Source organism: Crocuta crocuta, unplaced genomic scaffold (assembly GCF_008692635.1).
Source record: "Crocuta crocuta isolate KB4526 unplaced genomic scaffold, BGI_CrCroc_1.0 scaffold159, whole genome shotgun sequence".
Lineage (NCBI taxonomy): Eukaryota > Metazoa > Chordata > Mammalia > Carnivora > Hyaenidae > Crocuta > Crocuta crocuta.
The window spans coordinates 3,644,933-3,658,899 of record NW_027533263.1 but is presented as its reverse complement, the minus strand read 5'-3'; the positions used below and the strand labels follow the sequence as shown (position 1 = coordinate 3,658,899).

The 13,967-nt window shown below is 36.8% G+C and overlaps 1 pseudogene; it reads left to right on the top strand.

Moving 5' to 3' along the window:
- The first annotated feature begins 1,389 nt into the window (after window positions 1-1,389).
- Window positions 1,390-1,825, top strand: LOC144217890 (large ribosomal subunit protein uL24 pseudogene; annotated as a pseudogene).
- The last annotated feature ends 12,142 nt before the right edge of the window (window positions 1,826-13,967 follow it).

Here is a 13,967-nt window from a genome sequence, read left to right as displayed (position 1 = left end):
TTGAGGGCTGTGAAGGAGAATCTCACAGAGAGAGAATCCCAAGCAGGCTTCATGCTGTCAGTGCAGAGCCCAATGTGCATCTCCAACCCACCAGCTGTGAGATCATGACCTGAGCAAAAATCAAGAGTCGGACACTTAACTAACTGACTGAGCCACCTAGGAGCCCCTGTGACTCTTCTTTCTGATTTTCTTCTTGGTTCCTCTTTCTCTATCCACAGAAATGTTGGCCTTTCATATGCCTTTCTCTTTGTTCCTCATACTCTCCTTGGGTGATTTTATCTCCCAAGAACTCTGGTACCACCTCTATACCAATCATTACCAGTTGTACATAGCCAGCCCAACCTCTCTTCGGAGTTTTCAGAACTACATTTTCAACTGCCTTGTAGATTTCACACCTGGAAATTTACACTAATGTGTCCAAGTTTCTCTAAATGCTTCCATTCAGGCTTACCCCCAAATCTACTCAACCAGGTGGGTTCTCTAGCTCAGCCCGTGGCTCAACCATCCACCTTTCCTCTCTTGTTCTCATTTCCTCCTGCATCTACTCCACATTTTTCCCTAAGGCCTATGATTGTTAAATGTAGTTATAAGAACTGTTGTTGTGGAGCAGAAGAAAAGAAAAGCATCAAGAATTAGAATTTTAAACGTGTTAATGATTTATCTTGAATTGAAAATCTTATTTTCAAGACTGTATTCTAAGGATATGTGAAATATTGTAAAGTTGTCTGAAATACTTAGTGATTGGGATATTTGCTTGATGAAAACATAAATTTACTACAGGAGAGTAATATGGAAAAGTTCCTAGGCCAGAAATTAGGCATCAAACATTTAAGTATATATTTTGTCACTAATTTACCATTTGTTCTTGGCTAATAAGTCATTTACCACATTTCTGTCTGAGTTTTCTAATCTGTCAAATTGCTATGAAAATTAATCCCATCCCTATGCAACTCACAGGAATGTTTCACCATAAAGGAAAGAAAACTGTTATCATTAAAAGTGTCAGGAAGTAAATAGAAGCAAACAGTATATTGAAAGAATAATCCATCATGACCAAGTAAGGTTTAATCCAAGAAGTAAAAACAGTTTAATATTTAGATATCTATTAATATTACTCACTACATTAACAGAAGAAAATAAGCCATGTGATTACTGAGAAAGATGTCCAAAACCATTGGAAAAAAATTCAACATTAATTTATTAAAAAAAAAAACACCTCTTATTAAAGAAAGCAACTTTTCTTCTAAGTTTTTGGCTGGCTAAGTACACTTTACTATATGTTTTTCATAAAATGTAGGTTTAGGGTGAAGAGTTTCAAAAGCCCTTGCTTTCAAAAACTGCTTTTTGCTCTTCCTTTCTGTTGCCATCACTAAAGCGCCAGCGGCCAAAATGAAGTTCAATCCCTTTGTGACTTCTGATGGGGGCAAGAACTGCAAAAGGCATTCAATGCATCTTCCCACATTTGCAGGAAGATTATGTTTTCCCTTCTCTTCAAAGGGCTGAGAAAGAAGTACAAGGTTCGATCCATGTCCGTCTGAAAGGATGATGAAGTACAGCTTGTGCCAGGACACTACAAAGGTCAGCAAATTGGCAAAGTGGCCCAGGTTTACGGGAAGAAATACATCACCTACACTGAATGAGTACAGTGAGAGAAACCAAATGACACACCTCTCCACATGGGCATCATCCTAGTAAGGTGGTTATCACTAGACTAAAACTGGACAAAGACCACAAAAAGATCCTTTAAGGTAAAGGCAAGTCTTACCAAGTAGTAAAGGAAAAGAGCAACTAAAAGGAAGAAACAATTGACAATATGCAGTACTAAAGTAATCTTATATACAACTTTAAATAAAAACCATTAAAATGAAATAAAATCCTTTTCAATTAAAAAAAAAAAACACCAAAAATACTTTTCAGTTGATAACAAGAATGAAAGAATAGAATTTGAAGTAGAATTTCATTATTTGAAATAATGTTAAAAGCTTATACTTGTTCCATCATTTTCTTTTTATGGATATTATTGGTCACAGCCTTAATTTATTGATACACAGTCTTAAATCAGAAATGCAATCTCCCATAATAACTGTGTGAAAGAATACCTGTTTGGGGAATATAGGTGAGCTCTACAATAAAGAAGCAGGAACACAAAATGAATTTTGGTTTTTCTTTTCTTTTCTTTCTTTCTTTTTTTTTTTTGAAGAAATTGTCTGCAGACATTCCTATCTCTTTCCAGAAACTCAAGCTGACTATATCTAATTGGAACATAAGGACCAATCATTCAGCTCTCCCACCCCTGGCCTTTCCCATTGCTTCCACACCATGGAACGAATGCTGGCAGCCCTGAATCATTTCCAAGTCACTGGTAGTGCGAGAAAACTACCAGAGTTTGTATTTATGTCTACTTTCTTCAGTGTAAAAGCAGGTTGCCTATATTTCAAGCCATAGAATTACAGAGCGTTATTATGGTAAGAAGTCTGAGAAACACAGTCTAAGCCAGTAGTTTTCAACCTATATACACTATATAACATATAGTGTTATATTGGTTTAAGGTATAAAATATGATTCAATAATTCTATACATTACTTGGTGCTCATCAAGATAAGTGTACTCTTAATCCCTTTTATGCATTTCACCGATCCCCCTGCTTACCTACGCTCTGGCAACCACCTGTTTCTAATCTGTATTTAAGAGTCTTTTTTTTTTCTTTGTTCATTGGGTATTTTTTTCTTAAATTCTACATATAAGTGAAATCATATGATATTTGTTTTTCTCTGATTGACTTATTTCACTTAGTATTCATTATACCCTCTAGGTCCATCCATAGATGAATGGATAAAGAAGATGTGGTATATATACACATATTGGAATACATATATTGCAATATTACTGGCCTTGGTAATTTTTAAAGCTCCCCCAAGTGATTCTAACATGTACTTCAGTTATAAAGCACTACTCTAGTTTAATTTTTTTATTAAATGAGCAAACATAGATGGTGAGTGACCAGCTAGATAATGGCAGATCTAATTGACTTATAGGTAATACTTATGTTAAGATTTCCAAAACTTGGAAATGAGTCACAAAAGATGACTGTGTCCATTCAATGCCTTTCTAAAACATGGCCTTAAGCCCACCCAAGGATCACCTTTTAAGACATAAGACATTTTAAAGACCTGTTTAAGTCTGTAAAGGTTAGATGTTAATTTGTGAAAATGAATACTACACAAATGAGTTTTTGTATAATAGAAATAAAAACCATTTCTATTCAGCTGAGAAGATAATCCCAAAGGTTATGATTTATTTTGGGACATGAACCAGTTTTGGATCTAATTTAGCAATCTTATTCTGGCATATTTTTCCATTTATACTCTCTTGATTGATCTTGCTCTCTCTCTCTTTCTCTCTCCCTCTGAATACATCAATTACCTTCTCTGTGTTTCAGTTTCCTAACTGGCTTTATCATCTTTCTGTTTACTTCATTAATGAGAAATCAAACTTTGATACTCTTTACTAAGTATTGATATGAAAATTACAAATATAAAATGAGAATTATGATTGAAATGTTGTAAATTTTATTAAGCTATCCTAACCCACTAAGAAGCTTTAAACTGATACTTGCTTACTAAGCATTGCTAGGAAAATTACAAATATAAAATCATGAAAATTATGATTGAAAATGTTGTAAATTTTTAAGCTATCCTAAACCATTAAGAAGCTTTAATTCATCATTCAAGATGTAACTTATTCTGTTCTCCAAATATATTACTCATCAACCACATTCAGAAGCCAGAAAGTTGGAGAAATTTACTTCAGGCAAAGTAGAGTGACAAAACCTAACTAACCCTCCCTTTTGGGAAAAAAAAAAAAACTAAAAAATAAATAGGCAAAATATATGTCTCTACAGTTTTTAGATATTGGACACCAGGCAGTACAGGAGAGTGATCCCTGAAAGAGTGGAGGTAACAAGGAGAGCTCTATGATCATCCCAGCTTACTGCCTAGAAATAGTTTCCAGACCGGTGCAGGGAGGAGGGCTCCCTAAGTTATGGAGATGGAGCTGGAACTCAAGGATGCCAAGCCAGCTAAAGTTTCAGAGATGAGAACTTCACAGAGAGAGCTTTAGAGATCTGAGAGAGTACTCCTGGAATGTTCAGGTAGAAAGTGGTCAGTATATACATGTAAGGAAACAACCTGAGACCAGAAAAAGAATTAGAGGGGAAAAAATACCTGTTGCTTACGTAAGACTGGAAATAGTTCCCATTCCCACCAACCAGGGTGGAGAGTCTTCTATTTCACATCCTATTGGGTAGAAGAATCAGTAGTTAGGGAAACATCAGCCCTTGACTAGAAGCTGCTTTGGTCCCATCTAACAAGTCTTAAAAGAAAGCCTCCAAAGAATGCAAGTAGTTTAGCTCAGAGCAAGCATCAAGAATATTTACAGGAATATAAAAATAACCAGCCCCCAACAAGGTAATCTTCACAATGTCTGACATTCAATCCAAAATTACTAGGCACGTTATATTTCTAAAACTTTTGCCTCTGTGTGAAAAAAACATTATCAAGAAATTGAAATCTTCTAACAAAGTATTGTCAATCCGATGGATGGAAAGGACAAAAAGCTGAATACAAAATTTTACTTATTAGTAAAAAGTACAAACAGGAGGATTGTTTTTTGTGTCCATTAAGTGCAATTGACATTGAGATTCTTTTGTTTTGATAGGTCTATTATGTTGCTATGGTTACAAATTTGCATTAACATTTTCACTAGGAAACAATGTGGTTTGAACATTCCTCCCACTTTTTACATCTGCGCACTTGCTCCAGACAGTGATTTGGTAACCTGGCTTCCACCCCTAGCCTCCTCCGTCAACCCCTGTGAGTACACATTTTTTATCCCCTTTTCAGAAAATTTTAGCTTCTCTGAGATGTGAAGTTAGATTCTGGCTCCTACCCAGAATGTATATTGTAAAACCGCAAGACACTGATCAGCTTCCTTTGTGCAACTCAATAAGCTTTTACCTCTTTGACATGATATACATGCATGAGATCACTATGAGATAATTCATTAATTTTAATAAAAGCTCTTTAAAAATGCATTTAGAAATATATTTAATCACTATAGAAGATACCATTTTGAAATTCTGGGCGTTTTTCTTAAAGCAATGCTTGTAAGATAATTTTGCTGCTTCTTGATGAATCTTCTTCTAAGTTTTACATGTTCATGTATCTTTCCATTCTTCCTCTCCCCTTCTTTTCTAATCTCCTCCTCCCCTCTCTTTAACCATTTTTTCTTGTTACAGTTATTCCCATCATTCAAGCTTGTATCTCTGAAATATGATTCTCAAATCAGATTATTGGAATGTCTCCTAAGAAATAAAAAGGTAGTAGAACACCCGAGTGGCTCAATTGATTAAGCGTCCTACTCATTTTCTGCTCAGGTCACAGTCTCATGGTTTGTAAGTTTGAGCCCCCCTATCAGGCCCTGCACTGACAGTGCAGAGCCTTTTTGGGATTCTCTCTCTCTTTCTCTCTCTTCCCCTCCCTCTCTCACACTCATTCTCTCTCAAAATAAATAAATATACATTACAAAAAAGAAAGAAAAAAGGCAGTAGGCAAGACTTCTCAGGATTAGGCCTCCTGAGGACTGGCCCAGTAGCAGAAACTGACATTGGTCATCCTCAAGCATGGGAAGAACTGCTAACCACTAACCTAGCTCACGTTCTTATTTCTAATTGGTCTTTGTTCCTGAACCCCCTCTCCAACTTCCCTCCATATACCAACTTGTGTGATCTTTCTAAACTGTAGCCTGTCACTTGAAAGCCTCCTATGGATCCCCACTGTCAATAAGGTGATGTCCAAGCTCTTAAAAAAACAAACAAACAAACAAAAACATTTGAGGCCCTTAGTGATCTGGATCCTGCCTTTTACTCTGACCTGAATAATCAGTGTTCATGCCCCTCCCTATCCACCCACCAGTCCTTTCTCTCTCTCTCTCACTCACTCTCTCTCTCTCCTTCACCCAGACTCTCCAAATTCCCTATCACTCCCAGCTCCCCAGTGCACCATATTTTCCTGAGGTATACCATGCCTTTGCATTGGAGGCTTTTCTTTGTTCCCAGTTCCCCCACCCACACCAACCCAGTGATATCAAATTATAATAATATAGTTTCAAGACTGATCTTTTATCCTAGAAAAGTGTGCATAACACTCTCTCTCATTGCTTCTTTTGTCTCTGATCTTTGCAGCCAAGTATATTTATAACTGTGAATTGGAATTCTCTAGAGTTGTGGTTTCATGATGTCAGATGCCAGCAGGAAACTGAACACTTAAATCAGTGATCCACATGTCTGAGAATATGTGAATGCTTAGCACTGTACAGCTCTGGTTTAAGAAGCAACTACTATCAGTGGGTCCTCAGGTTACCACACTCTGAAATCTCCAAGTACTTTCAAATACATCACCACATTCACTGGCCCTCTCATGGTGACCACAGTGGCATTGCTCACATTCTGATGCCCTGTATAAGATGTCTTTAAAGTGCAATAGTAGCACAGATTCAGGGACGCCTGGGTGGCTCACCCAGTTGAGCATCAGACTTCATCTCAGGTCATGATCTCAAGGTTTGGGAGTTCAAGCCCCACATCTGGCTCACTGCTATCAGCACGGAGCTTCAGATCCTCTGTCCCTCTCTCTCACTGCCCCTCCCCCACTCCTTCTCTTCTCTCTCTCTCTCACTCTCTCTCTTTCTCAAAATTAAATAAAACATTTTTAAAAATTGTGGCACAAATTCAGGTTGCCCAAGCCATGGACTGATATGTGTCAGGTTTAATACACCCTGATATGTGGTCCATTGCTTCCCTGGGCACACCTGTGACTGCAGGGCTATTCTACTCCAAATATGTGAGGATAATTGTGTATCATGGAAAACACACAAGACTATAGGTGACAAGACTTGAAATTAGACTCTCTATTCCTCTACCTCCATCGTGTGACCTTAAACAAGTCATTTCCCCTTTCTGTGTCTCATTTATCTCAACTATAAAACTCATGAGTTAGACAAGATCACTTGTTCTTCAACTGGGATCCACAGACTGCCTGCATCAGAATCATCCGGGATGCTTTTTGGCAATGCAGACACTTGGACCCTCCCTATCTTACTGAATCACACTCCTTACTGGGGGATGAGGAGAGTGGGGGTAGTTTAGAGAATAGGAGAAATCCAAAATCAACAGTTTGAACAGCTTCTTAAGTAACTCCTAGGCTTACTAAAACTTGGGATCCACTGTAATAGATGATCAGGTAAGCGGTAGCTCTCTACCATGTCCCACCATCTAGGTTGCTATCTATTGTAAGATGTGATATAAAGAAAAAAAATTGTTAATGAATTTTAAAAATTGAGCTTAGAACTGTATTTAGAATATAAAATTAGAATCGTATTTGAAAATTAACTATAGGCAATTCAAGGTGATTGTTACACATTGCACCACTTCCATTCATTCATTTTTCCCTTTTATTTGTTTGTGTGGAAGAGCAAAGCCTTCCAGGCCTTTCTTGAGTATGTGCATAGTCCTGTACATGCATGTGAACTTCCAGATTTATAGGGATATATCAGAGCTTTCCAAACCTCCTAACTCACAGTTTTTCCTCTTAAGTTTTGTGGTCAGCCTTGAAATGCTACAAGACTCACTGCTCTTACTGAGATTCAGCTATTTTTCATGAGTAAAGACTCCTTGGATTATTGCAAACCTTTAGTTAATTTCCAGAGTTCTAAATAAAAGTTGATTTTGATTCTTACTGCTCATATGGAAGAGCGGATTTTTGGTTTGTTTGTTTCTGTTTTTGTTTTACCCCATAGCCTTCTCTGAATCCCACCCCAGCCGTGTGCAAATATAATCCCAGAATTCCAGGGCATTTAAGCTCCCGGGAAATCCTCCACCATGGGTGACTGGAGACAGTCCTTCAGATAGATGTTTCTGAGAGGCGTTCTGTATGCTTTTCCAAGATTCTGGGAGAATCCAGCCCCCATTGCTTAATGCAACAACCTCAATAATGTACCCTTATGTTAGCTTTTCCTCCCTGCCTGCCTCACTCTTTCCATTCCTTCACTCTTGCTTCAACAAACTGTCTCCCAAATAAAGTCACACCCTAATCCTTGTCTTGGCCTCTGCTTCAGAAAGGACCCCAAACTAAAACAGCTATCTGTTCTGGTGAACTGTGTATAGTTGTGGCACTTAGAAATTACTGTAATGCTTCACTTCACCGGCTTTCTGGGTTTTAATCAAATCTGAATATATTCACTGGGGGTATGTAGCACTCAAGTGTATCCCACTAAGAGAGGGATGAGCATTAAGAAAAACTGTTCTAAAGCATTACGATTTCGAGGTACCTGGGTGGCTCAGCTGGTTAAGCAACCGACTTCGGGTCAGGTTATTCTCTCATGGTTCATGGGTTCGAGCCTTGCTTTGGGCTCAGTGGTGACAGAGCCTGGAGCCTCCTTCAGATTCTATGTCTCCCTCTCTCTCTGCTCCTCCCCCACTCGTGCTTTGCCTCTCGAAAATAGTAAAAATAAAATTTTTAAATAAAGCATCATGATTTCTAGCACGGAAAAAGAGCTGCCAACACTTGAATTCGGGGGTAAAAAGCAGATGTCTCAATATATTACAATCCTTTGCTACCTATATCAGATTTTATAAGAAAAAAAGCAGCCTCCCTTATACTAAGTATATAATGAAGTTAAATAGAATGAGGTCTGGGCAAGTTCTTTCCTGGTGGAGCTCTGTTAATCACCACAGGGCTTGATACTGATGATTATGATACTAGCAACAACAGAAATGATAGTTCCCATAATTGACAGCTGACCATGCCAGGCACTCACCATAAACCACTCGTAAAAGTTTGCACCTGATGAGAACATACATCTGAGCTGCCTTCTCTTATTAGGTGCGTGAAGGTCATTGCATCTGTATAAATTGAATTTGGATTTACGTAAAATGCATGTGTATTTCCAGACTTCCAAATGTCCTCTCAACTATGTAAAATCTCATTTGCAGTAGCCTTCCATCTGTAGATTCTTGTTACTACTCCAAGTGGCCATGGGATGCATTAGCCACTGGGACACATGGTTGCTATTTCCAGGTGCTCATAGAAAAACTGCCCCCTAGCAGTTTCTAGCAAGAAGCCAACAACAGATTCTGGAGGGATTTGAGGGATCCACGTCATCACTTCATGTGTGGGGAAGGGGTGATTCCTCTACCAGCAAGAAACTTTTCATCTAACCACTGGGCCTGTCTAGTGGCAGTCACGCTGCCCTGACAAGGACTAAAGTCATCTTTCAATTAAGAATTTGACACAAATGGGGCGCCTGGGTGGCTTAGTCGGTTAAGCGTCCGACTTTCGCTTGGGTCATGATCTCGCGGTTCGTGGGTTCGAGCCCCGCGTCGGGCTCTGTGCTGACCGCCAGCTTGGAGCCTGGAGCCTGTTTCAGTCTGTGACTGCCTCTCTCTCTGACCCTCCCCTGCTCACGCTGTCTCTCTCTCTCTCCTAGAAATAAATAAAACATTAAAAAAAAAAATTAAAAAAAAAAAAGAATTTGACACAAACAACAAAAATTAGTGTAAAAGCTGTGGAGAAATCCTGAATCTAGTTTTTGAGATACAACACACAGTTCTGTACACTGTTAATTATAAACAGTATCAAACATAGTGTGGTGCCTCTTTAGTAAAATGATTGTGAAACCTTCTGTCAGAAGTGGTTAACACTGGGGGTACCTGGCTGGCTCAGTTAAGCACCAACTTCGGCTCAGGTCATGATCTCGCGGTCTTTGAGCTCAAGCCCCACGTCTGGCTCGGTCCTGACACCTCAGAGCCTGGAGCCTGCTTCAGATTCTGTGTCTCCTTTCTCTCTCTGCCCCTCCCATGCCCATGCTCGGTCTCTCTCTGTCTCTCAAAAATAAACGTAAAAAAAAAAAAAAGTGGTGGGGCTACTGGGTGGCTCAGTCAGTTAAGCGTCTGACTTCAGCTCAGGTCATGATCTCGCGGTTGGTGGGTTCGAGACCTGCAACAGGATCTGTGCTGACAGCTAGCCCAGAGCCTGGAGCCTGTTTCAGATTCTGTATCTCCCTCTCTTTCTGACCCTCCCTTGCTCACGCTGTCTCTCTCTCTCTGTTTCTCTCTCAGAAATAAATAAAACATTATATATAAAAAAAGAAGTGGCTAGCACCGAATAAGAATGATAATGACAACAACAAAGATCTATTATTTTAGTACCTATTATGTGCCAGGACCTTCACATTCATTATCCCTAGACTTCAGAGGTACACTGTAAGCGGAAATCCATAACAACCCCATTTTACACATGAGAAAACTGCCATTTGAAGAGGTTAACTTGTCTAGCATAGTATATGATATTTGAATGAATTAATATTTTTGTATGAATGAATAAATGACAATGAATAAGTGAAGTTAACTAATTAAATGAAAGGGGAATTGGGATGCTCTAGAGCTGGTCCCATAATGCTTCTATTTTTGTTATATTGAGTCACAAATAATGTGGGGTTTTTGCTTCTCTTTAATACTTCCTGCCAGGCTAATATTTTCCTGATAATGAATCCAAAATACTAATTTCACAGTATTGTCCTATTTTCTTGTCTGCATTTTCTTATAGTTATTTTTGACCCAAGTAAAGATAACTTACTGAAAATATATGTATTTCTGCCTTTATATAATGTTTCACCAACTGCATAATGCCAGAGAGGGTGAAAGAATGATACTAATAACCTCCACAATACGCTTACAAATATTTTGTGTCAAAATAAACTTTTGCACTTGAATTAGAAAAGGTGTTTTATAAGTTTGTTGATTTCTTGTTTCAATATAAAAATATAGGCTAATTACAAAGTCTGACAAAACAAAATAGAATAACTTCTTATAAATATATATGGTATCATTTTTGAAGTACAGCCATTGTTAGCACTCTAGTGTGCTAGATTTCCTTCCTGCCTCCTTTCTATGAGTAGGCTTTTTTTTGTTTTTAACGGAGTGGTATTTTCATGCCTCCCATTTATTGTTTCTCTTAACATGTAATCTTTAAACAGTTTTAGCTATTGTATACTCTTTAAACATCATTTTAATAACATAAAAAAGATAATTACTACAGTATTATTTGGGAAATAATCTATATGTCCAACAATTGGAGAATTTAAGCATTTAATGAAAAGAGTTAAAAGCATTTAATGAAAAATTGTAGAATTGAAAGCATTTAATGCAAAAATTTTTCAAAATTTAGATTTAGACTTATTTCCTCCGGTATAGTCTTACTATATATATAACAAATAGATACATAAGATTATATGATTATTTATATACTATAAATGAATATATGTAAATTATTCTTATATATGATTCTTCATCCTAAATTTTATAAGCTCTTTCCCTGACAGTTTTGTGGTTTTTCACTGACCATTGAATATTATCTTAATTTTAACAAGTTTGGTAAAAACCATTTGGTAAAAATCTACTTGTTTCCTCACTAATATTTTTCTACTTAACTATTTCATATTCACAATTGCTCAAGCTTCCTACCTTGAGTATGAGAGAAAAGATGGCAGGTATCTTTCGACTCAGAAGCCAACTAAAGAACCAAATTTTTCCATGTTTTTCCATGTTTTTTTCTGTGTTTAATGCAACAAATGAACCAATACAGTTCAAAAGCACATGAAAGCAAAGCTAATTATATCCTACCTGCCCCCACCTCTCCATTTCCACCCCCTGAGGTGCCAATACGAGCAACCCACTTCTTCCTGGTTCATGATATTGGCACAGCGTACACAAAGATATATGTTAGAGATTCTTACTGAAATATTTCCAGATGAAATTCTATGGCATTTGGGATTTGCTTAAAGGTATCCATTTGCTTGAATATTTATTTATAGATAAATATGCACACATTTATTTTTATATAAATAGCATTATGTTTTAAACACTGAACTACTTTTAAAAAGTTTTTTTGTTTGCTTTTGCTTTTTTTTAAGTTCTATCCCCATCCCATCCCCTTTCCATTCACCCTGACTCAATCTCCAACTTTATACCTCATGTTAACATTAATGTGCACTCCTCTGTATTTTTCACATACATACAGCCACACACAAACAAATTTGTGCATATACATATATGTAAATATTCATAAATTGTCAGATATATAGTAGGATTTTGGCAGTGTTTGCTACTTGTAATTATAGTTGATACTAATTCTTAGAAAATAGAAACTATTATATTTAAATCTCATTTTATTCCTATTTCGCTTATAGTTTTTATTAGGAATCAATGTTATCAAATGCCTTTTCAGCATTTATTGATATCATATTTTTTCTCTTCTAATTTATTAATGAAATAATAAATTAAACTTGTAGTCATAAAATAACTTTTATATGATAATAGTGTATTGTGATACGTTGCTGAGTTCTATGTGCTATTTTATTATATTATTTGTACTATATCAAGTTTTGGTATTAAAATTATGCTGCCATCATAAGAAATTTTTCATCATTTTCTATGGTCTGGAATAGTTATATGATATTGAAAATACCTGTTATTTATTTATGTATTTATTTTTATTTTTTTAACATTTATTTATTTTTGAATGACAGAGATTGAACAGGGGAGGGGCAGAGAGAGAGGGAGACACGGAATCTGAAGCAGGATCTGCAGTAGGCTTCAGGCTCTGAGCTGTCAGCACAGAGCCCAATGCAGGGCTTGAACCCACGAACTGGGAGATCATGACCTGAGCTGAAGTCAGACACTTAACTGACTGAGCTACCCAGATGCCCTGAAAATACCTGTTATTTGAAGGCTAACTAGAACTCAGCTGTAAAAACATCACATCCTAAAGCTTTTTCTTAAATTGTAGGTCTACAATTACCTACTAAATCTTCTATGGCAGCTTTTCCTAAGTTCATTGATAATAGAAATCAGTGTTGGCTCTTGATTAATATAGAAATTATTGGGCCCTAACCTAATAATAGACTTCAGATTCCAGTTCATCAGATCTGGGATACAATCAGCTGTAGGGATTTATAGTTTTTGCAAGTACAGTGGATTTGTATCATAATTCTATAGTAATTAGTCTAATCAAGTTTCCCAATTAATTTTGGATTAATTTGGGTAATTGTATTTTGCTAGAAAATTACTTATTCTAAGTTTTCAAATTAGTTGCACTTGAGTTATTTGTAGCATTATCTTACAACTCTTTCAATCTCGTACATTTCTGTGGTTGTGCTTCCTGTCTCATTCCCATTTTTACATATTTTTGCTCTTTTTTCCTTAATCAAATATTTATGGAACTTATCTATTTTATCAACTTTTCCAAAGAACTAGTTTTCAGAACTATTTAGTCTCTCTGTCATTTTAAAATTTCTATTTCATTAATTTCAGTCTTCTTCTATATTAGTTTCCTCTTAGGTTATACACATTCAGATAGTTTATGGTTATCCATTTTTATTTAACTACATGTATATACATTGCTAGATTCTTACATTACCACTGTTTTCTCCCTGAATATCTTTTATAAAGTTTTTTTAAAAATTTATTTATTTATTTTGAGAGAGAGAGAGACAGCATGCATGTGGGGGAGGGGCAGAGAGAGAGAGATAGAGAGAGAGAGAGAATATCCCAAGAAGGCTCCATGCTGTCAGTGCAGAACTCAGCATAGGGCTCCATCCCATGTGGTGAGAGATAGTGACCTGAGTTGAAATCAAGAGTTCGTTGCTTAACCTACCGAACCACCCAAGAGTCTCTCCCCTGAATATCTTATCCTTCCTTGAAGTTTTTGGATTTATTTATTGTTTGCTTAAAGTCTTTCCTTCAGCAAATTCCTCAGATTTTGTTTAAGTCAGCTATGATTATTTTATTTACTCTTCTCTATGGCTGCTGGCCCTTGAGATGTAGTGTTATTTTCCTTTGTCCTTGAAGATACTGT